Source organism: Rhineura floridana, chromosome 5 (assembly GCF_030035675.1).
Source record: "Rhineura floridana isolate rRhiFlo1 chromosome 5, rRhiFlo1.hap2, whole genome shotgun sequence".
NCBI lineage: Eukaryota > Metazoa > Chordata > Lepidosauria > Squamata > Rhineuridae > Rhineura > Rhineura floridana.
The window spans coordinates 81,619,989-81,644,689 of NC_084484.1; positions in this window are offsets into that span (position 1 = coordinate 81,619,989).

Genomic DNA, 24,701 nt, shown 5'->3' on the forward strand with positions numbered 1-24,701 from the left:
TTTCCAGCTTAGTTACATCAAGAGCATATAAAATGCTAAGTACCCTTTAGGTGATGGGTTGTCTGGTTGTCCCTTGAGCCATATTTAATCGTACCTTCCACTGTTGCCTAATGAGAAGAAAAGTTGTAACAGAGGATATGTCAACACTGAAAAGTTATCCTAATTGGGAAATGATTCTCAGTGCGTTCTCAATGAAGAAGACTATTTTGTTTCTGGTTTTTTCAAATGAAACTAATTGGGGAGCAATCCAGCACCCTCCACAGCCTAGCCCAACCCAGCCAAGCCCAGCAAGGATTTATGGAGTGTCAGGGCCAGTGCTGCATCTGCAGTCCTGCTGCACATGGCAGCTGGGGTGAGGGCTGGGTGTTGACAGACCGTTGCACCTGGATTGGGCCCAGTTGCATCACATGACAGCAGTGGGGTTGGGTCAGTCTCTGCAAGCCCCATTTTGGGGCTTTCTGCCAGTTGCTGCCAGTGGTGATCCCACCGGTGGTACTTCCACCCACCCATTCAGCAGGAGGAAAGAGTAGCTCCATGCTAGCAAAGTGGTGCTGTTGTTACTCCACAGGCAGATGAAGGCTAGCAGGGCTGTCAGAGGAATACTCCCTAGTACACCTCCGGCCCCCACAGCCTGTCTCAAAAGGGACTTGGATTGCTCTGTATGGCTAGTTACTTTTGTGAATTTGCCTGTATTTGTTGTTTGCTAAGAAAAATAAGACAATACAGGCTGTTGGATTTTATCACACCAAATAAGTACTGTTACTTTAAAGTCTCTCCAGTTTGAACCTGGGATGTCCTATATTTCCTTGATCTCCTTATGCTCGTTTCGTCTGTCCCCTTATTGCAATCTTTATTCATAGGGTTAATCACAGATGTACTTGAAGTTTGAATGTGAATTCAGTCTTATGGAAAGCTTTGGATTGTCCAGCACCAGGGTCTTTATTGCTATCCATTGTTATTCACCATCTCTTTCAAGAACCCATTATTGCTGTGTCATCAAAAACCACAAGGTGTGAATTAGGCAACCAAGAAAGAATATAAATGCAGCATACTGAACCATGAAAAAGATGCTCACTAGTGCCAGCTGTGTGATGAGCCTGTATTGATCATATTGAAAGTGTGTCTATTAACCAGTAGGTGCTGGACTTCATGCTGTTAAGTTATTGAGGAGAGAATCAATGCATTCTTCTCCTCTATCCCAAATAGTAATATATTAGGCAGCAAAATCCCATCTCCACTCAAATCTCCCTTGTCTTTTCATCACAGGAATGCCATCGATCTTTTGTCTGATTTGAACTTTATTTCATCTTTACCCTCTATTTTCACTTCTACTCTAACTAGATCCCTTTCTTTGCCTTAAATACAGCTACTGTCTGAGGTTTGATCCTGACATTAATTTCCCCTTAATTTAAGCAGGTGGGAAAATGATCGAGATAGAAATTTCTTGTAACATTAAAACAGTCACATGAAAATGTTGATCCAGTATGTGGCTGCTGCAGCAGCAGCAAAAAATGAAAAGAAAAAGGAAGTGAATTCCATGTTGGGGATCATAAGGGAAGGGATCAACAATAAAATGTATATCATAATGCCTTTATACAACTCTTTGGTGCAACCACACTTGGAATTCTGTATCTGGTGCTGGTTATCACATCTCAAAAGAAATGTTATAGATCTAGAAAAGGTGCAAAAGGGGGCAATGAAAATTATCATGGGACTGGAGCAATTACACTGTGAGGAAAAGTTACAAGTTGGCATTTTAGTTTAGAATAAAGTGGGGGGAACATGATGCAGGTTTATAAAAATTATGCATGGTGTGAGGAATGTAGAGAACAAGAGCAAAAAGTAATACTAGTACCTGGATCATCCAATAAAGCTGAATGATAGGAGATACAGGACACACAAAAAGAAATACTTCTCTATACAGTAAGAATTTATCACAACATACAGTGACAGCCATGAACTTAGATGGCTTTAAAAGGGGATTAGAACTAACAGTGCTAGTCATGAAGTCTATATGTTACCTCCGGGGTTAAAAGGCAGCAAATGATTAACAGTTGCTGGAACAACAATGGAAGAGGGTTGCTGGGCTGATGTCCTACTTGTTAACTTCCCAGAGGCATCTGGTTGGCCGCAGGGAAAAAAGAATGATGGACCAGATGGTCCTTTGGTCAGATCCACCATGGATCTTCTTAAAAAAAAAAGTCTAGCACACACAATTGGCAAAGCTCCCTAAACTAAGTTTGCCAGTTCATGAGCTGGTGTTAGCTTTGACCATTCCAGCATTACCACTAGCTGTTTTCTCCCTGTCCTCTCCATTTTTAATTTTTAAAGTTATTATTGCAATACTCATATTATCACTAATCAAAACAATAACAAATAATGATACATCTGTGGGGGCAATCATACAATCTGTACAGAGTTCTCATCTAGATCAATCTCCAATGAGAAGGTCAATAAACAGAACATTTAAGGTGTCTCTATTGACTTTACTCCTCTAGAAATAATTCACTAATAGGCAAAAAACCTTGTGGTTTAAGAAAGTACCGATAGCCAACAAATATTTCTATCAAACTTTAAAAAGCAGGGAAATTGGGCAGCTATAGCGAATGCACCAGGAGAGCAGGAGACCTGAACTTCTCTCTGAAATATTGTACTGCCCTACAAATTTGTAAAAATGCAAACACGTTTGGGTTGGTCTTTCACTGTCCAATCCACTTCCTGTGTAGCTTGGAAGAATTTGGTAACATGTGCCTCTGAGTTTTCTGCATGCATTTAGCAAGATTTCCTTTTCTTGGAAAATATTTTTGTTGATTTTTCAAAGAATATCAGCACAATAAAAATTACAAACAAAACATCCAACATTAGCAAGATTTCCCATTACAGACCTCCCACACACACACACACACAATGTGTGGAGAGAATAAAGGCAGGGCTGGCAGGCGAAGGGCTAGTGAACAGAACATCATTCTCTCCTCTCCTGACAAAATTGCAATTGTGGGATTTTGAATGCCTGAGTAAGGCTTGTAGGAACAGGAAATATCAGAACATAAGACGAGCCTGCTGAATCAGGCCACATGCTCATCTAGTCCAGCATCCTGTTCTCACAGTGGCCAACCAGACACCTATAGGAAGCCCACAAGGAGGACCTGTGCGCAACAGTACTCTTCTCCTGCAGTTTCCAGCAACTGGTGTTCAGAAGCATATTGCCTTTGACCATGGAGGCATAGCATAGCCATCATGGCTAGTAATATACACATACAGTAGTAAAATTTATAGCAATCCCCAGTCTGACCTCAATCATAAAATAAAAATATTAACAGTAAAAACCAAAACCACATTAACAAATTCCACAACCACTTCCAGAAATGAAAACATCAGAATAAACTAGAAAAAGAAAATAATGAGCTGAAGGACTTTTAAAACAGCTACATTTTTGCCAGCTGCTTAAAAGAGTACAGTGTTGGACGCAACTGTTCCACAGGGTGGGCACCATTACATGAAAGACTCTGGTCCTGGTTACCACCATATGTGCCTCTTGGAATTGAGGGATCAAGAGCAGGGCCTCTTATGATGATTGGACTATGTGGGAGGAACATAAGGAAGAAGGTGGTCCTTAAGTTATCTAGGTCCCGACTTGTTTAGGGCTTTAATGTACACAGGGAGAAGCTTTGCATGGGAGTATCAAAGTTTCAGACTTCGAACTTGGCAGTTAAGGATAAATAGAAACTTACCAGGATTCTACTCTCTTTTTGATCGGCTAAATGGTTTGTAGGAAGAATGAAAAATGTATTGTTGCACGCCACCCCAATCTCCGAGTGGTAAGATTTCCAGGGGTCCCTGCGCTCGCCCAGGGTTTGGTTTCCTTGAAAAGAAGGTCAGTGGAGACTGTGGTGTGTGGTAAATGAATATGGTTTATTCATTTACATACATTCCAACCTGAGCTTAGGATGGAGGGGTTTAAGGCATCAGCAGTCCAATATCCAGCTTTTCCATCAGGGTTACAGGAGGCACCCCAAAGCCATGGTGCAGAGAGCCAGTCTCTCTGCCTGCCTCCAGTCCCTAGCTTTTCCTCAGACTCAACTCAAAACACAAGCCTCTCTTAGGCCCCAGGAGAGGGAGAGGCTCTCCTGAAGAGTTTAAATAACAATAGGATCTCCCTGGCCCATTCACCAGTTAATGGGCACTTGATAGACCCGTTAACCCACCTGGCCACCCTATTAGATTAACAAAAGAAACTCATCTGACCAGCAGAGCGGGTTTCTCACCCCAAGGCACAAGGCTCCAAATCAGAGGCTGGAAGAGGACTCATAGAAATCATCCATCTCAACCCCAACCCCATAACAGTATATAAATCAAGCTAGAAAATAGGGTGGAACTGACTAGAAAAGAAATGAGAGAGAGAGGACCTAGGAAAGAACCAAGTTAGACCTCTCTTGAAAAAAAGACTTGACACCTGAAGAAAAGAACAAGGATGAACACCTGTAATAGGTCCAGGTTGGAGAAGATGATATGAGAAGGCTGGAAGCCTCTGTATTGATAAGCATTTGATGGATTAGACGAACAGTTTAGCTGGACACATTTATCTCTGTTTATTTTTATTTGCTTGTATGGGTAATTAATTATTCAAACTATAAAGTTAGGTTTCTCTTTCCCCCTCCCTCCAGCATTTTCTCTGACTTGTTGCCTCATCAAAACTCTACATTAAGTATAGTCTGCTTTGGAAAAATTTGGTCTGAACCCTTGTCATTCATCCCATGCCAAAGTGTCATACAATTCTACCTAAGGAGTAGGTTGGGCCAATTGTTTGAAGCCCTAAACGACTTAGGTCCCAAATATCTGAAAGACTGTCTCCTTCCCTCTGAAGAGCTGAGATCAGCAGAAGGGGCCCTTTTGGTAGTTCCGCCACCTTCAGAAGCTCGGGGTGGTGGTTGCCCAGAAGAGGGCATTCTCCCCACAGAGGTGCGTCTGGCAGTCTCACTGTACAAGTTTCATAGTATGCTGAATACTCTGGCCTTTGATACCTGAGATGTATGTTTTTAGGACCCACCCAATTTTTTTATGATGTGATTTTTGTTGGAAGTGGGGCAAGAGCAACTCCTGTTTTGTTCTTTTGTTTATGTTCCAGAAGAAAGATAGAGTTAGGGTCCTCCAGATGGATAGGCTTGATTACCTTTACCTGTGATGCTCTGACTGACTTCCTTCAGTCGTTAGACTGATGTGTCTTAGGGAAGCTTATCTGCCCCTCCTCCTTCCGCCCTTTCCTCTCTTCTCTTCTCCAACTGGGAGAGAGGAGACACCTTTGTCTCTGCTCTCTCTCCTAGCCATGAGAGTAACTCCCAAGCCTGGGCATTGCACCTCCAACTTAGTTAGAAGTAGGTATGCCTTTCTATCTACTATATATTTCTATAAATAAAGTAGCTTTTCTTATTTTACTAAGTCTTAAGTCTCAGTGATCTCAATGCAGGGTAAAAGCCTGCTTTCTTAGGTAAACGCACACACTGGGATATACGCATTTCAAACCATTGCCATTCTCTGCTAACAAATATACAAATTTGCACAACAACAATTTTAGGGTTTTTAAAAAACAGTTTTTAACTATGTATTTTAAAACTGTTGTGACCCGCCCTGAGACCTTTGGGTGAAGGGTAGGCAAATCCTCTTCATCCAAAAGGTTAAAGGCCTGTTTAGTGGAAGCAGTCTAGAGAAGACCACAGATATCCATGTGGTGACAATGGTCAGATTAAGAAGAAGGAGGGGTTGCCATTTGGCTGGTTTGCGCGCCTTTCTCTCCTCTCACAGTCAAGGCTACGGGCAGTGCTCTCATAGTGTAGTTAGACCCTTGAGACAAAGACAAAGATTTGTATACAGAGCTGTGCAGCTAGTCTATTTGCAGCACGATATAGAACTAAACCAGAATTAAATTAGACCAGAACTATCACTAGAAGCTAAAATGCTGAAACTGAGGTTATCATACTTTGGACACATCATGAGAAGACATGATTCATTAGCAAATATAATAATGCTGGGGAAAACAGAAGGGAGTAGAAAAAGAGGAAGGCCAAACAAGAGATGGATTGATTCCATAAAGGAAGGCACAGACCTGAACTTACAAGATCTGAACAGGGTGGTTCATGACAGATGCTCTTGGAGGTCGCTGATTCATAGGGTCGCCATAAGTCGCAGTTGACTTGGAGGCACATAACAACAACAACAACATAAAATCAGAGGAGCATTTTAAAAGCATCCTTGCATGCACTAAGCATGGAGAATCAGGTCAGAAATCCTCTTTGTAAGTGGGTGGGCAAACCACATCTGGGGGGCATTAATTATTGGTGAGATCCAATGTAGTGAAGTAGTTGGTCTAATCATGTAACAAGGCCTCTTCTTCTTCTGACCCCCTGCATTCCCCTCAACCTTCCCCCAGATCTGCTCTGGAGGAAGTCCCATTGCTTAAGAGCAAGTGGACATCATTGGGTGCCACCCTATATTTCTCAGGATCAGCTTTTCTAATGCAATTTTCACTCTAACAAGCAAACAATTATTCAGGGTTTCTTTAGAATGAACTTTTTCTTAGTTCAACCCTTTTTCTTTTTTTACTTCAACCCTTTTAAGAATGGACTTTGTTTTAGTTTAATCCATTTGTTTTAGTTCATAAAATATGCTTTCACATCTGTTATTGTCATTGGCTCTGTACGGAGAAGAGTAGATATTTTTGTCTTCTTGAAAGTGTACTGAAGTGTATTAGAGAGCCTGGTAAACGGAATGTTTTAGATTTCTATAGTGAAACTTCTTCAGGCTTCCTTTTGACACACATGGTTGTGCAATGCATTTCTGCACCATAAGTAAATCAAGTCCACATCAGAAGGGTAAACTCCCAGGCCCTAAAAGGTAGCTCACCTTCCATTCTTGTCCATTTGTTCTGCCGATATTGACAAAGTATTAACAAAGTTGTCCACTATGCACTAATTATGATATGAGCACCTGTCTTGCAGAAAGTGATTTGTGAGCAATGACTAGTTCATTTGAGATGTGCCAATGGACAGCTCTCTGAACATACTAGATTGCTGCTCACTGATAGCCTTGGATATATTCACAGTGGTACAGCCCAAGGATAAAAGGCCATCTGTGCCTTTATTTTGTTTCCCTTTGCTGTATTCTTCCACAACAGCCTCCCCACCTTGCCCCCCTGATGTTTTAGACTACAGCTCCTGTTTTCCCTGACCTTTGGCCATGTTGGCTGGGTCTACTGGGAGGGATAGTCCAACAACATCTGGAGGACACCAGGTCGAGGAAGGCTGTTCCAAAGTATTTGAACAGAGACTAAAGGATGTAAGGAGAACAGCTTCCAAACCCCTGCTATAATCACAAGCTATTGCTCACTTAAAAGCTGATATTTTAAAAAAAGTTCCCCAACTTGTCATGGAAGAGATCTTCATGTCCTATAGATTTTATTTTGATTAAAGAATTTTGATTTCTCTTTGGAGGGACAGGATTAATTGAGGAGTGCCTGCCCACTTTTCCCCAATCACCCAAATATTCCTTTGAATTATTTTGAAGTTGTAAATCTTGGATGATTTGTTGGCCTTGTATAGCCTTTGTCTTCTTCAAAAAGTGAATTTGCAACCAGTGGCAGCAAGATTATGTCTTTGTATTTTTAGCACACAAGACAAAATGGCAATGTTTTTGTTGTTTTTGCTTAACGAATAATAAATAATAAATGCTTGCTAGCTCCAGCTATGAAAAACCTTGAATTATTTAACTCTTTTTTTACATGTAATTAAATCCCCTAGTGTTGCTTTGTATCCAACTAGAATGTCATTTTTATTTAAGAAAGGTTAATGCTTATGTAATTTTCCCCCTGTTCTATGGAGAGTTCTATTCTGTTCACATTTTAAAGTGTGTGATATTTTAACCACTTAACTCTCCCCTATATAGCTTTTATGTGTGAAAATGCACAAAAGAAGTGTCTTTTTAGGACTATATTAGGGAAGGAGGAGGAAACTTTGGAATGCTGTACTTGTTAGTGGAAAAATAGTCTTGGAACAATCCACCAAAAGTTAGTTGCCAGTATGCTACATTGAAATTAACGAGGCTTAAAGTAACAGCAACTCACAGCACAATCCTATGCATGTCTAGTCATAAGTAAGTGCCATTGACTTCAATAGGATTTCCTCTCTTGTACAGGATTACATTTCTTTACTGTAAGTTGTCCTTATCTTCTGCTCTTTTATCTTTTATCTAGGATAAACTTAGCCAACTCCTTCTGTTTATATCATTGACTTGGTTGGCCATAGGCATCTCTATTATTGCGTTATCATCAACCTCTCTTCTGAAAACATGCCTAATTTTCTAACATTCTTCCTTTAATGTGATATCCAAAACAGAAAAAAGTATGTGAAGTGAGTTCTTACCATTGTTGAACAAAGTAGTATTACTTTTGTCAGAAGCTTACATACTACACTTCCCTTAATGGAGCACAACTGATTGAAAGCTTGAGATTGATAGAAAATGGTCAAAGAATACCTAATCACTTTGAACGAATTCAAATCGGCAGGGCCCAATAAACTGCATCCTAGAGTACTGAAGGAAATGGCTGAAGAACTCTCAGAACCGCTGTCTATTATCTTTGCAAAATCATGGAGGACTGGTGAAGTGCCGGATGACTGGAGGACAGCTAATGTTGTCCCTATCTTCAAAAAGGGCAAAAAGGAGGAATTGGGGAACTACAGACCAGTGATCCTAACACCAATCCCTGGAAAAACTCTGGAGCAGATTATAATACAGTCAATCTGTAAGCACCTTGAAAACAATGCAGTGATTACTAAGAGCCAACATGGATTTATACAACTCCTGCCAAACTAATCTTATCTTGTTTTTTGATCCGGTAACCTCCCTTGTAGACTGTGGGAATGCTGTGGACATAATACATCTCAACTTCAGCAAAGCTTTTGACAAAGTGCCCCATGATATTCTGATTAGCAAACTAGCTAAATGTGGGCTGGATGGAAAAACTATGTGGTGGATCCACAGTTGGCTCCAGAATCATACTCAAAGAGTGCTTATCAATGGTTCCTTCTCAAACTGGGTGGAAGTAACAGGGCTTGGTCCGGGGCCCAGTGCTCTTCAACATTTTTATTAACGACTTGGATGAGGAGGTACAGAGCATGCTTATCAAATTTGCAGATGATACAAAATTGGGGGGCATAGCTAATACTGTGGAAGACAAACAAAATTCAAAGGAACCTTAATAGGCTAGAGCATTGGGCTGAAAACAACAGAATGAAATTCAACAGGGATAAATGCAAAGTTCTACACTAAGGAAAAAGAAACCAAATGCACAGTTATAAGATGCGGGATACTTGGCTCAGCAATACAACATGTGAGAAAGATCTTGAAATTGTCGATCACAAGCTGACTATGAGCCAACAGTGTGATGTGGCTGCAAAAAAGGCAAATGCTATATTAGGCTGCATTAACAGAAGTATAGTTTCCAAATCATGTGAAGTATTAGTTCCCCTCTATTCAGCACTGGTTAGGCCTCATCTTGAATACTGCATCCAGTTCTGGTCTCCGCACTTCAAGAAGGATGTAGACAAACTGGAACAGGTTCAGAGGAGGGCAACAAGGATGATCAGGGGACTGGAAACAAAGCCCTGTGAGGAGAGACTGAAAGAACTGGGTATGTTTAGCCTGGAGAAGAGAAGACTTAGGGGAGATATGATAGCACTCTTCAAGTACATGAAAGGTTGCCACACAGAGGAAGGCTGGGATCTCTTCTCGATGATGATGATGATTATAAATTTATTTATATCCTGCCTTTCAGCCAAAGGCCCTCAAGGCGGCTTACAAAGAAAAACAATACTATTCACAATACTATTCACAAAAATCAAACTAAACAACAAACAACATTATCAAAAAAAAAAAAATGTCCCGGAAAGAAACTCAGAAGCCAATTCAATCTCCCTCGATTCCAAAGTGGCACCCTCGATCCCAATCACATTTCTGGTTTCAACGGAAAAAGCCCCACTGGTCCCTTGGCTTAGACTCCGCTCATCTGCCGCCTCTCTCCAGACAGGATCCCAGGGGTGTCAATGATGTTGATGCTGTCCAGGACAGGGCTTGGCCATTGGGCACACATGAAGCCTCTGAGGATCATCCCAGAGTGCAGGACACGGAATAATGGGCTCAAGTTGCAGGAAGCCAGATTCTGACTGAACGTCAGGAAAAACTTCCCAACTGTTAGAGCCATACGACAATGGAACCAATTACCTAGAGAGGTAGTGGGCTCTCCGACACTGCAGGCATTCAAGAGGCAGCTGGACAGCCATCTGTCAGGAATGCTTTGATTTGGATTCCTGCATTGAGCAGGGGGTTGGACTTGATGGCCTTATAGGCCCCTTCCAACTGTAATATTCTATGATTCTATGAAATCCTGCATACTGTTGCAGTGCTGAAATCCACATCCTTGCCACTGGCTTTTTATGCCATATTGCTGGAACATATTCCTTTTGGTCTACTCTGCGAGCCACAGATCTTATTGGGCAATCATGTTCCTTAGTGCTGCTGTTCTCTGACCTGCATTGTAAACTGCTACAGTTCTCTTCTTCTCCATGCCCTTGCTGAAATGTGTAATATTACTTTTCACATGGAGAGTTCTGGCATCTGCAATCAACAGTTTTTTTCTTAGTTTAACTGCTATATGACTCTCTGGATAACAGGCAATAAACAGTGCCTTGCAAAAGTACTGACTAGGGTTGCCAGGTTCAATCCCTGAGACTGATCCTGTATCTTTAGGAGAAGAGAAAGTCAGCCAAGAGCAGGTGTTCTGGCAACCCTGTAATAGGAAAAACCACTAGGTGGAATTCTCCCTTCCCCCTCCACAACTTTTAAAGATATAGAAGATCTCTTGGTTGCCAGGCCAAGCTTCCAAGAGGTCTTTTGTATCTTTAAAAGTTGTGGAGGGGGGAGGGAGAATTGCACCTTGTGGTTTTTCCCATTACAGAGTTGCCAGAACACCTGCACTTGGCTGACTTTCTCTTCTCCTAAAGATACAGGATCAGTCTCAAGGATTGAACCTGGCAACCCTAACCCCTGACCAATGTTCTCATATTACTGAATTGCAAAACATATATTGTAATTTTGTTCTGTATATTTTATTTTACAAATACAAATACTGACCTGACCCAGACCTGTTGAGCTTGAGCAAGGTGGCCTGCATTATATACCCTGATACTCTTGCCTAGTGAGTTTTCCAGAATCACAGATTTTTTTCCATTTCTTGAAGCTAGAATGTCTAAATTTAGCAGAAATACATGGGATCTCCATATATGCAGCAAGAGAAAATAAATAAGAACATAAAAAGAGCCCTGCTTAATATACCAGCATCCCATCCCATAGTGGCTAACCAGATGCCTATGGGAAGCTTGGAAGCAGGACAAGTGCAACACTGCTTGTTATTCCCAGAAACAGGTATTCAGAAGCATACTGCCTTGAACACTGGATGTTGTGCATCGCCATCATTGCTAGTAGCCCTCTTTACTCTTATTTCCCGTGAATTTGTCTAATCCTCTTTTAAAGGTATCCAGGCTGGTGGCCATCACAGGTGTTAAGGGTTAATTCCTCTGACACACTAAAGCACCTCCTTGAGGGCCATCCTTGAGAGTTATCTACTGTTTTGATTAAGCACCACTATCTTACAACGGATGTCTATATCCGCCATCTTAGTAATATAAGCTGGTCATGTACTATGGCCGGAAGCATGACTCAGGGAATACACTGGTGGAACTAGTTCAATGTAACACACTATAATATTACCATATATGGAGTTCCTACTGTAAGCTTCCTGTAAGTTGTTTACTGAGGGGTATAAATATCGGGGGAACAAGACAATCTGGGTCGACCGCACTCACTCTGAATTGCTGGTGTGAGTGCTGCTTATTATTTAATAAACTATTTTTTAACATTTTTATCCTAAACTGCTGTTAGCGTCTTGTTTTGAGCCAGAGCGAGAAACGAACATTATTTTCTCACAACACAGGGTTCTAGTATTATGAGTGTGGGAGAAAAAAGATCTCTCTATTCACGTCCTGCATACTTGTATACACCTCCATCATGTCTGCCTTGACTCATCTTTCTTCTAATCTAAAAAGCCCCAATTGTTGTAATGTTTCCTCACTGGGGAGTTGCTCCAGCCCTTTGTTAGTTGCACTTTTCTGAACATTTCCAGCTCTCCAATATCACTTTTGAAGTGAGGCAACCAGAACTGTACAGTCTTCAAAGTGTGGTCTTGCCATAGGTTTGCATAATGGCAATATGATATTGGCAGTATACAGTTCAGGTCTTGTCCCTATTTCAGATGCAGTCAAAGAAAAAGAAATCAAATGGAGGGGATTCATGCTAGATTAGTCCCTTCCATGTCAGGAAATTTAAATATTATGATGGTGGGATAATCTAGGGAAGCAAGAACTGGGAGCAATAAATTTTTGAATCTCTGCTTTCCACCTCCATGAAGATGCCCACAAAGATCACACAGTGAGGGGAATTGCATCCTTTTGACATGAAATCTGAATTTTAAGTAAAGCTAGTTAGATTCTTCAGGAACTATGTCTTCAAACACTGCTGGCATCCTGAACTGAATTGCAACTTAACAGTATGTCAGATTCCAACTTTGCTACCTGAAAATAGTTTAAAGTCTTTCTTCCATCACTCTCACACAAACCTGAATATTTATGGTAACTGAACTATAAATGGTGAGATAATTGTGTTTTATAGGCAGTGAAATGACAAGGTCACTTTTAATTAAGCAGAGATCAACCTCACTCTATGTTGCACACTCTGATTAGGTTCTTTTAAATTAACATAAGTTTTTGGAGACTTGACTGAAGTCAGTAGTGTTAAACACCAGCTGTGCTGGCAGATAAGCGTGGGATATAAGAAGGAGATAGTATTCACATTGAAATTAGCACTTGGCACAATATAATTCTCTGATTGCAAACTATGTGAAGTTGCCTGTGCTAATTGGTTGATTTTATTTGAAGCAGATGTTGTGAGCTTTCCCACTAATGATCTGGAGAGAAATTCTTTTGAAAGACATGCCATGTTAGGTTCTCTGCAGTATAATAAGCTAATTACAACTTTAAGTACTTGCAGTAATTAGCACAATGTGTATAAAGTGTTCCTGATCTTTTCACCCAACTGCATTATTGTTAGGGCATCTTGAAAAAACAACAACAAAAAGCTTGCTGGATTTAGTTTCCTCAGGATAGCCTCTTGCTTTCTGGCCTAAAAAGATTATGAAATGGACTTTTATCCTTCTCTTAAAGTGCACACTGGAAAGAGCTTAACCTTCCTGAAACATTCTTCCCAAATCAACAGAATTAATTTTGTTTCCTTCCTGCCATACTCTTTTGAGTATAATTTGTGATATTTAAAAAATGTTTCCTCTAATTACCACTGCTGGCAGCATATCAGCTGTGCTTAATTGATTTAGGCTGCAATCCTATGGCTACTTACAGAGGAGCAAGTTCAACTGAATTCAGTGGGAGGGTAAACATGTATAGGATTTGGCTTTTGAATGTTTATTGTTAATTTTTTAAAAAGCAGTTGGGTCCATGTTAGGGTGGCTCAGGGGCTGATCCTGATCTTGTATCTTTAGGAGAAGAGAAAGTCAGCCAAGTGCAGGTGTTCTTGCAACATTGTAATGGGAAAAACCACAAGGTGGAATTCTCCCTCCCCCCTGTACAACTTCTATGTTCACCGCCCAGAGAGCTATTGCTAGTCGGGCGGTATATAAATTTAATAAATAAATAAAATAAATAAATTTGATACAGAAGACCTCTTGGTTGCCAGGCCCGGCCTCCAAGAGGACTTCTGTATATTTAAAAGTTGTACAGGGGGGAGGGAGAATTTCACCTTGTGGTTTTTCCCACTACAGTGTTGTAAGAACACCTGCACTTGGCTGACTTTCTCTTCTCCTAAAGATACAGGATCAGTCTCAGGCCCTGAACCTTGCAACCCTAGTCCATGTTCATTTATTGTTTCTCTTTTGCTCTCAAAATGTTCTGCCTATGTATTTTCAGCAGATAGTCCTGTAAATAATCAAAGCAGGAAATATTAAACTGTTGCAGTTGTAAGAGTGAATCTCTGTTTATTGCCCTTCATGCTTAGTTAGTCCAAGTTTGTAAATGAATAATATTAATAGGCTGATGCACCATTCAGAGTTCTCTGCTTAATCCACTTGAATGATTATAGAGTTGGATGACCAAGACTTTAAAGACATCAGGAGCTGATTCTATAAACTAAAACACACCATCGGATCCACTAATAGATAAGTAACTAGATAAAAACAGGAAGCAGATGATAGAAATATACAAAGTGGGGGGAAGTAAAGAGAGGGGTTCCCTTAGGATCTGTATTGGGAGGGATTGGTGCTATTTCCTTGGAATCAGGGAAGGTCAGTGAGGCAGGTAAGTTTGATGACACCAGAGTATTCAGGATAGAAAAATCACAAGCAGACTACAAAATAATTCTGATAGGGCCGAGTGAATTGAGTGAACAAGCAATGAAGCGGCACATGAGATTTGATGTTAGAAAGTGAAAAGGGAGTGCATATTGGGGCACTTTAAAAATGACATGAAAATTCTGTTCATATGGCACTTAAGACTGAGAGTGCCTTTTTCCAATTTTGCATACTACCAGTGGTTAAGGTGTTGGACTACGACCTGGGAGACCAGGGTTCGAATCCCCACACAGCCATGAAGCTCACTGGGTGACCTTGGGCTAGTCACTGCCTCTCAGCCTCAGAGGAAGGCAATGGTAAATCCCCTCTGAATACCACTGACCATGAAAACCCTCTTCATAGGGTCCCCATAATTCAGAATCGACTTGAATGGACTGGAGGCATTCAAGAGGCAGCTGGACAGCAATCTGTCGGGAAAGATTCATCTTAGTGGGCTCCTTTACTCGCTGCCCTATTTACTTACATAAACACCACAGGCAGAATTCCACAAGGCTGGCGAACTAGCATTGTGGTTCCTATTTTTAAAAAAGGAGATCCCACCATACCTTCAAACTACCGCCCCATATCCTTACTCGACATTTCATCGAAACTGTATAGTCGTTTGCTTCTAAACAAGCTTAAAGATTGGGACCAGTCAAACCATATAATATGTGAAGAACAGGCAGGCTTTAGACCAAATAAAAGTACAATTGATCAGGTTTTCACACTATACCACCTTATGAAGAAAACACGATCTAAAGCAAACCCTTCTTTATATCTAGCCTTCGTTGACTTTAGCACGGCCTTTGACTCAGTGGACAGGGGGCTCCTATGGAAAAAACTGGCCAATTCAAATATAGATAAAAGATTGTACTGGCTGATTAGGGCTCTCTACCAATCCAACGTAGCCCAGGTACGCCAAAATAGCATGGGCTCCTTGTCAACAAAAATTCCAGTCCTAAGGGAGGTTAAACAAGGCTGTCTACTGGCTCCTTTTCTTTTCATTTTTTTCATAAATGATCTTGTAGATACACTTACTTCACCTGCCTTTCCCCCCCCCTATTGGTGACAAAAAGATCAATGTCCTCCTGTATGCTGACGACGTGGTACTCTGCTCTCAAACAAAAATTGGGCTCAGACGCATGATTTACAAATTGAAAGAGTATTGTGATGCCCAAAATCTTACTATCAACCAGTCCAAATCTAAAGTTATGATCTGTGGGAAATTTATGAAAGTTAAAAATAGCTGGCCTTTAAACGGGGTCACTCTTGAACAAGTTCCCACCTTTAAATATCTGGGTGTACACTTATCCAATAGATTATCCTGGACTTTACAAATCAAGGCAGCGGCTCTAGTTGGGTCTCGAGCTCTAGGTTCAGCTAAAAAGTTCTTTTTCACATGGGGGGGCAACTTATTTCCCCGCTGATCAAAATATTTAAAGCAAAAATACTCCCCAAAATCCTATATGGAGTTGAACTCTGGGGAAACATGGCCAGAACTAAACTTGAATCTATTCAGAACATTTTTTTGAGACAATTGCTGGGCCTCCCACAGGGGACCCCGGCAGCCCATCTCAGAGCAGAATTAGGTCTGCCTTCAATACAAGCACGCATAGATCTAGCATTATTAAGATTCTGGCTTCGTCTTAATGACATGGACGGCGCCTCTTTGGCCAAGCAGTGTTGGCAAGAACAAATGCAGTCTGTCGGAGCTGCTACAGAGTGGCTGTCCATTTTTTCCAAATACGACCTCTCCCTTGCCAAGCTAGTGTAGCTCAGTAACACCGCTCTTCGCAACTGGATTTTCAACCATGATGCAGCTCAGGATCAAGCATCCATTGAGTTGGCCTCTTTTTCCAGATGGTATCCTACCATCAAACTTAACCACTACATGTCAAATTATTTAGTAGCCATAGATAGACCCTTCATTAGAAGAGCCTTTACGGCTCTCCGCTTTCAAACCATGCCTACGGCCTATCTCGAGGGACGGTTTCGGGGTATTCCAGTAATCCAGCGCCAATGTATATATGGCTGCAATGACATTGAAGAGATCGTTCATTACTTACTTTACAGTCCACTCTTCGATGACCCTAGACAGAAATTTCTTTTTCCCATTTTAAATCTCTTAAGACCTTGTTCGGACAGAGAAATGATATTTGCGCTTTTATCTGATGATTCCAACTTTGTGACCATTGCGGCCGCTAATTTTGCAGTTGCAGCTCTCAAACTAAGAGAGCCCTTCGCCGAAAAGACAAATGCCCAGCCAAGCTCTACATGAATTGTTATGTCATGCTTTGCAAATTTTATATATGTATATACCTTGTATTTTATTCTTGTTTGTATCTTGCACATGGCCTATGGCTAATTTCTGCAATAAAGTACCTATCTGTCGGGAATGCTTTGATCTGAATCCCTGCATTGCACAGGGGGTTGGACTTGATGGCCTTAAAGGCCCTTCCTGCTCTACTATTCTATGATTATATGATTCTATGATGGCAGTCCATTTCCATTTTCACTACTGCTACTACTGCTACTACTGTTTAAACTTCTCAGTCATCTTCCTCAAACACTATCAAAGTCAACTTACAGAAATATCAAATGTATAAAATATACAGAGTTTAAAACTATGCAATAAAACAATGAATCCATACAATACTAAAAGCATGCACCCCATAGAAATTAACAAAATCACAACTGGCAGAATACTCAGTTAACAAAAAAGAAATAAAAAATTAATCATCAGTGAGTATCATCATGTAGTATCAAGCGCCTGGGAACAGAGGAAAGTTTTAACTTGGTCCTGAAAAGATAGTAGTGTTGGTGCCAGGTGGGCTTTTTCAGGGAGAACATTCCATAGAATGAGGAGCCACACCCGAACAGGCCCTCTTCCTTGTTGCCACTCTCTAAACCTCTCTCTCAGAAATGGCATGCAGAGAAGGGTCTCATATTGGGAGAGATATTCTGTTGGGTATCGTTGCTAAAAACAAAGAAACACTAGCACTTCAATTGGGTCCATAAATGTATAGACAGCCAGTGCAGTTGGACCAGAACAGTTTTTATTTGGTCTCATTGTCTGGTCTCAATTATTAATCTGCCTATTGCATCCTCTCCTAGGAAATGCACACCTACCCATGTTGCATACCATGGAATCTCAAGGTTGGACTACTGCAAAGTATCGTACATGGGGCTACCTTTAAAAAGTGTTGGGAAACTGTAAATATGTCATCAAATGCTTGGGAACAGAGGAAAGTTTAAAATGTGGCAGTAAGTTTGCTAACAGACACTGCCTGGAAACCAGTTCTTATAACAGTCACCAGTTAATAGAACTCGGGCTCTATTCAGCCTTTAAAACCCTGAATAGTCTGGCCTCTGGTTACTCAAATGAGCTCCTTCTGCTCCTGTATGTGCCCCTGAGCCTTGAGGTCATCAAAGGAGGCCCTGTTTTAGGTGTCCCAGCCATCAGTATTTCAAAGACCGGCCACTCAGTCCATGGGCTTCTCTGTATGTGCTCTTCCTATGAAATTCCTAAAAACTCCCCTTTGTGAAAGGTTTCATACTCTAGACTAGTATCCATTGATTATAATAATGGCTTGTGATGTAATAGGAAAAAGGAGTGTGTAGGGGCTAGGTAAAATCCCCTCTCGCCAATTTGTTGAACTTTTTTTTCCATAGCAGGTTGAGGGTTGGAGGTATGTGTGTGTTGTGTCTGTGCATGTGTGCATGTGTGTGTGTGTGTGAGAGAGATTCTCCAGACATTTGGTTGGGGAGTGAAGTAGTACCAGTGGCATTACGAGGTGTTCTGAGGGCTTCTTTCTATTTCCTCTTGGCGTTGGCAACATGACACCCCACAACACATTCAATGATACATGGTGAATAAATGAAACTCAAAATGTATGTGGGAATAACAAGCACCACCGTAATACAGACTGTAATGCAACTGATATACATTTGGCTATTGCAACCTATTGATACTACCACACATAATCAGTGTGCAGTTTTTCTGCAGTGAACTCCTTTTTGTACTCAATTTATCAATGCACGGCATTTTATATAGTCCACATAGCAGCATAAATTTGTACTAGTCATATGCTAGTCATTTTAATCAGCTATAATCCACTTGCTGACCGCAGCAAGTGTATATAATATAAATGGAGTGCCCTACATAACTCTTACTGGTGGATTAATGTGGATATATTCTATCATGGAAGCAAGAAATGCTCAAAGCAAAACAAGTCATCTATGAATGTCTAGTAACAGATGTGTCAGAAGAATGCAGTGGAAGATGATTATTATCTAATTAATCTATTTGTAGAGTGTTTAATCACAGCAGTGCAGTTTCTGGATGGAGAGAAGCTCAGTCCGTGCAATTCCCCTCAGTAGGGGACAATACTCTGCACTAACAAAACTCCAACTGTAAGCATTACCTCATCTGAATGCCCTCAGTGGCTGAACATACTCCAAGGTCAAGACACTGTTTCCTAGCAACTAATGAGAGCTGATTAATCCTTTTGTGGGTGTGACATATACCACACTGATGTGTGTGATTCTCTGCTAGGTTATACTATTTGTGTCATGGCAAGAAAAGCAAGTAACAATTACAAGCTGAAAGACATTGTGTACATATGCATAGCAGTGGCATCATTAGATGTATAAATAATCATGGGGGAAGTGTGACTTTCCATTTGTAACATTAACCTGAGGCTGTGCATTTTAAAACTGTGCTTCTTCCCTTTATGGTGAATGCTCATTATATGATTTCTGAGTTAAAAAGCATTGAACTCGGTAGCTCTGAGCAAATTGCCCCAAAAGTGACGTATTTGCTTTCTGATAAGTTTCTCTGGCTGATATCATGCCTGTTCACTTTGCATCTAAAACTTGAAACGGGTAGTATGGTTAAGGCCTGTGAAGAAAACAAACACACAAGAAGTAGTGGATGGATCTTTGGTCAAATCTTTGTTTTGAGGGGTTTATTGTACCATAATGGACCATAATGGACCACAAGTGAGTGAACAATTGTGAATGTAGTCATCACTGGTAACAACATGATTACAAGATATAATTCTACAAGTAATATGTAACCCTTCCACACTAATGGGAAAACCAATCTGAGTTTATTTCCTGATCCTTTGGTGAAACTCCATCAACTCAGAGCCTTTAGCCTGAGTGCCTAATCTGCTCAAAAGAGGAAGAAAGTTTTGAGTGAAGAATTATGCTTTAGTTTTAGAAAGTTCTCCTGAGGGTAAAACATAGTATTTATAATGCAAGAACTTTCTGTCATCTCTACAGGTTCCAGAATTGCAGTTTCTCCTCCTGTCAATGTCTAATGAACTGTGTAGTTCCGTATGATTTACCATTCCTGATGCTCCACTAGGAATGATCAATAATACATTCTGTATCATTTCTTTTACTTCCAAATGTGCACAGCAGGGTAGAGGGAGCCTTATTAGATTGTAGATTATGGGGAGAGGGAGAGAATAAAACTCACTCCCTTCCCCAAAGCTGACCTGGTTTGATCATTATGGGTTTTGGTGGTTATTCAAGAAAAGATCAATTTCTTTTTTCTTCCTTTCCTTTTTAATATTCAGTGTGTTATTTTGTAGCAGCTTCTTATGGGGAAAAAAGAAGAAAAAACCTCTTAGAATATACATAAATGGAAAGGAACTGCAGGCTAAATATTAAATTTCAGATCATTTTACAACTCGATTTAGGCAATAGAAAGCCCCAAAACAAACTCCCTGAGGCTTTGAAAATGGCAAGAAACAGAGAAGTTTGGCTGAGGCCCAGACTTAGTACAATGTTGCCCTGCTTCGTCTCTCCCCATTCTTCTGAGGCCCTGCATGAAGCTTTCTGTTGTTAGGCATTAATTTTACATTTTTCTTGCAATTCAGGAAGACTAATGAAATGCAGAACTGTCCCCCCCTGATGAAATGAGCACATATTGTGCTGGGGTTTGAGGTCGGGATAAAGGTATTAATATTACTATATAAAAGATCTGCTCTTTTGAAGAAAAGGCCCAGAATGTAGAGTTGCATGTGCCTGTGTTTCTCACTGCAGTGATCAGTTGCTTTTATAACCCGTTTTAAAATTTGGGATTGCAGTCTGAGAAAATTATGCACGTGAAGTTTTACTTCTGCCAACTTTTGCTTAGCAATTTACGTTTCCAAGGGGAAAACGCACCTGTTATTGCCATTGAAGGTTTTAAAGAGTCTTCAATCTCAATGGGAAAAGGATTTAGGAATACTTTTAGACTTGAACCAATGGAACCCAGTTTGGGGCTAGCAACCTTGGTGCACAGTTTCTGCTAATGTATAAGTAGGTTCCTTCAAGCATGTTCATAAATGGTACTACACTTCAGTGTATCACATTTATTATCTAGAATTTCAGGAGGAAGGCAAGCTTTTTCTTAGAAACAATGCAGTCATATAGGAACATTGGCACTTACGGTGAACCTGTCTTCCAACAAAGGCTTTTTGGGGATTTGGTCTTGACCAAAATGAACCTACTTATAAACTGCAAAATTGTAAAAGGGCATGTCTACTCTATATATTTGAGGGAAGTAATTTGAATGTAGTTTTCAAAGATTTAGTGAGATTCATGCTAGTAGTAGCACATTTATTAATCAACCATAATTGGAAGGAAACTGCAGGCCTAACTCTGGATTTTATGGGAAAATATGGACAGAAGCAGTAATGGAATGACTGACACAACATCTTGGAGCTATTAGAGGACAATCAAAGCATGACAAATTCATAACTATTTGGCATGATTTTATTTACTATACAAACACAGAACATTCTTGATTTAAAGGATTCTGGAATCTTCTGGAGTAGCAAGGGGTAGAGAGAGAGTTTCAGGGTGCAAACAGTTGATTGGTGAACTGACCAGGCAGGATATTGGGAAAAATAAGATCCCACCAAATTCCTAGTGATATCATTGGGGTGAAATAAAGTAAGGGTTTATTTTTCCAATGAAATCATCCTGTTTGCACAAGGATTTCCACTTGCACAACAGAAATCCCCCTTCCTCTCCTCCCCCACATGCCCACAATCTATTTTGGGATTTCCCCAACCTTCCAGAGCATATGGAGAGGCACACATGGGGAGATAAGAGGGAGAGGAAGTACCATTTCATAAGCAGAAGTCCTTGCATGAATGGGATAACTTCGTTGGCTACAACCTTATGCTGTTTTAGGATGGTTTTGTACAACAGTTAAGTGTTCCAAGCCTAATTCAAGCCTATGGAAGTTCACCCGTTTGCTTCATAAAAAGTACACAGGACAGATCATGGAGATGTTGAAAAAGAAGTGGCAGTAGGACCATCTGGTTGTTGGATGTGGAAGGAGAAGGATGAATAAAAGATTATTCCAGTTTTGCATGCTTCAGTGGTGTATGAGATGAGAGCATCTTCAACAGTGACCAATACTGGGTATTAATCAGTGATGTAAAACGCCCCATGGGTTGAGATGACTGCAGGCCAACCAAGCAGAAATGTTACCTGAGCTGAAAGAAAGGCTTCAGGAGAAAGTTCATGATGATGATGATGATGATGATGAAGAAGAAGAAGAAGAAGAAGAAGAAAAGACATGGGAGCTGCTGGCATACAAATGAAAGAGATCACCAAAAGATGCAGCGTATGTGGGTGTGACAAAGTATCCATAGAGCTTTTCTTTTCCCTCTGTTTTCCCTAAAGGCTATCTGATTTATGCTTAGTCTCCTAATAGAGTTTAAGAGAATAAACATAGAGTGAGCACTGTACAAGTCATTTAACTGGATTCTGCATAATTCTCAAATGACTACATAAATAGATGGCAGCTTCTAACAGGGTTTTTTTTGGCTAATGGTTCCTATTACTCATTTAAATGGATCATTATCTATGTTAAAAGAACAAAGGGGGCTACAGCTGTTTTAAAGACATCTCTTGGCTAACTTTATGAAGACTGGCTCAACTTTTTAGAAGAGTTTCTACATTTGGTAGAAAACATTAAAAAAATTAAAAACCATTTCAGTAAATTCAGCCTGACATTTTGGGCTCTCTTTTGTGTGTGGCACCAGTTAATCACATGTTCATAAAAATACTAGCATATGAGTCAGGGAGATGGCATTAACATTCAGTGCAGTTGAGAAAAATAAATGTAAAAGGTCTGCTGGAAATGCTCCACTGTAGCTCTTTCTCAGTAGCCTGTCAGACAATGCATAAACCTATGACCTCTTTTGTACACAATTACAATGTATCTCTTCAATCTGAAGCCAGATAATTACAAGGTTACAGAATCCCCTGGCAGACTTGAAGAAAGGGTTACTCTCATTTTCTCCTAAAGGCTCTAGAGTTCTGCGGTGATGGAAGGGTACATCTGTTTAGTATGTGAGGAGTGGATATGAAGGATTGGATACATCACTATTGTTTCTAAGTTGCCAAACAAAAAGAGATGACACACTTTGTAAGCTCTATTGTTCATTTGCTCTTCAGTGATTCTTTACAACTTATCTAAAATCAGCTTTGTCGTTGTTGCTAGAAATGGTCAAATATTTCACAATTCTTACAGTCCTTTTGAGATTTTATTTTGAGCTTCTTGAAATGAAAACCACTACCACCACTGGGCTGGTGCCTCTAGGGCTGCAATGTGGTGCCTATGGGGCTGCCATATTTAATTTAGTAAACTTTTGATTAACTAAAAACATGCTCTGATTAATTGAGCTACACTTTTTTTAAAATAAAAAATGCAAATTTAAATATAAATACTAATCAAGCTTCAGATGGCAAGCAATTAAAAATGTTTTTAAAGTTTTTTGTTTTAATGTATTTTAAGGTCTATTTTTATGATGTTTTAGAATGTTTTTAGCTTGTGTTTGCCACCCTGGGCTCCTGCTAGGAGGAAGGGCAGGATATAAATCAAATAATAAATAAATAAATATCTTAAAGGAGGCACTGCCCCCTTTCTCTCACTCATAAGGGAATACCTGTTCAAAAATAATGCCTGTTACATCATGCACCAACATAATCTAAAAAACAAAGTATGTCTTTTCCTTTATACACATTTATCAAATTTTGATCTATTAATTGACTAAGAGTTTTTTAATTGAGTGACAGCCCTGGATGCCTCACATATGAAGCAATGCTCCAATGCTATCACAAGCCACATCTTCAAAATATTCTAATGCAGGGGTTGCCCTCTAGATTTAGCTATTTATTTATTATATTTATATCCTGCCCTTCCTCCTAGGAGGACCCCAGGGCAGCAACCAAAAACACTAAAAACATCTTAACAACAAAAGACTTTAAAATATATCAAAACAAACCATCTTTAAAATATATTAAAACAAAGCATATTTAAAAACATATTAAAACATTGTTTTAAAAAGCTTTAAAATATTTAAAAAGTAATTCCAACACAGATGAAGACTGGTATAAAATTTCTACTTAAAAGGCTTGTTGAAAGAGGAAGGTCTTCGGTAGGCATCTGTCTAATATTTAAGGAGAGGGAATTCCAAAGGGTAGGTGCCACTATGCTAAAGGTCTGCTTCCTATATTGTGAGGAATGAATCTCATAAGATGGTATCTGCAGGAGGCCCTCATCTGTAGAGAGCAGTGATCAACTGGGTATAAAAGGGGTAAGACAATCTTTCAGGTATCCTGGTCCCAAGCTGCATGGGGCTTTGTACACCAAAACTAGAACCCTGAACTTGGCCCAGTAGCTAATAGGCAGTCAGTGCAATTTTTTCAGCAGCAGTGTAACATGTTAGTAATACCCTGCCCCAGTGAGCAGTCGCACCACCACATTTTGCACCAGCTGCAGCTTCCGGACCAACCTCAAGGGCAGCTGCACATAGAGTGCATTACAGTAATCCAACCTGGAGGTTACCAGTGCATGGACAACAGTGATCAGGCTATCCCAGTCCAGAAATGGCCACAGCTGTCTTACCAGATGAAGCTGGTAAAAGGCACCTCTTGCCACTGAGGTCACCTCAGCCTCTAGTGAACAGGATGGATCCGAAAGCATTCCTAGACTACGAACCTGCTATTTCAGAGGGAGTATGACCCCATCCAAAGCAAGCAATTGACCAATTATCCGAACTTGGGAACCACCAACCCACAGCATCTCCATCTTGCAAGGATTTAGACTCAGTTTTTTGGCTGTCATCCAGCCCACCACCAAGTCCAGGCACTGGTCCAGGGTTTGCATGGCCTCTCCCAATTCAGATGTTAC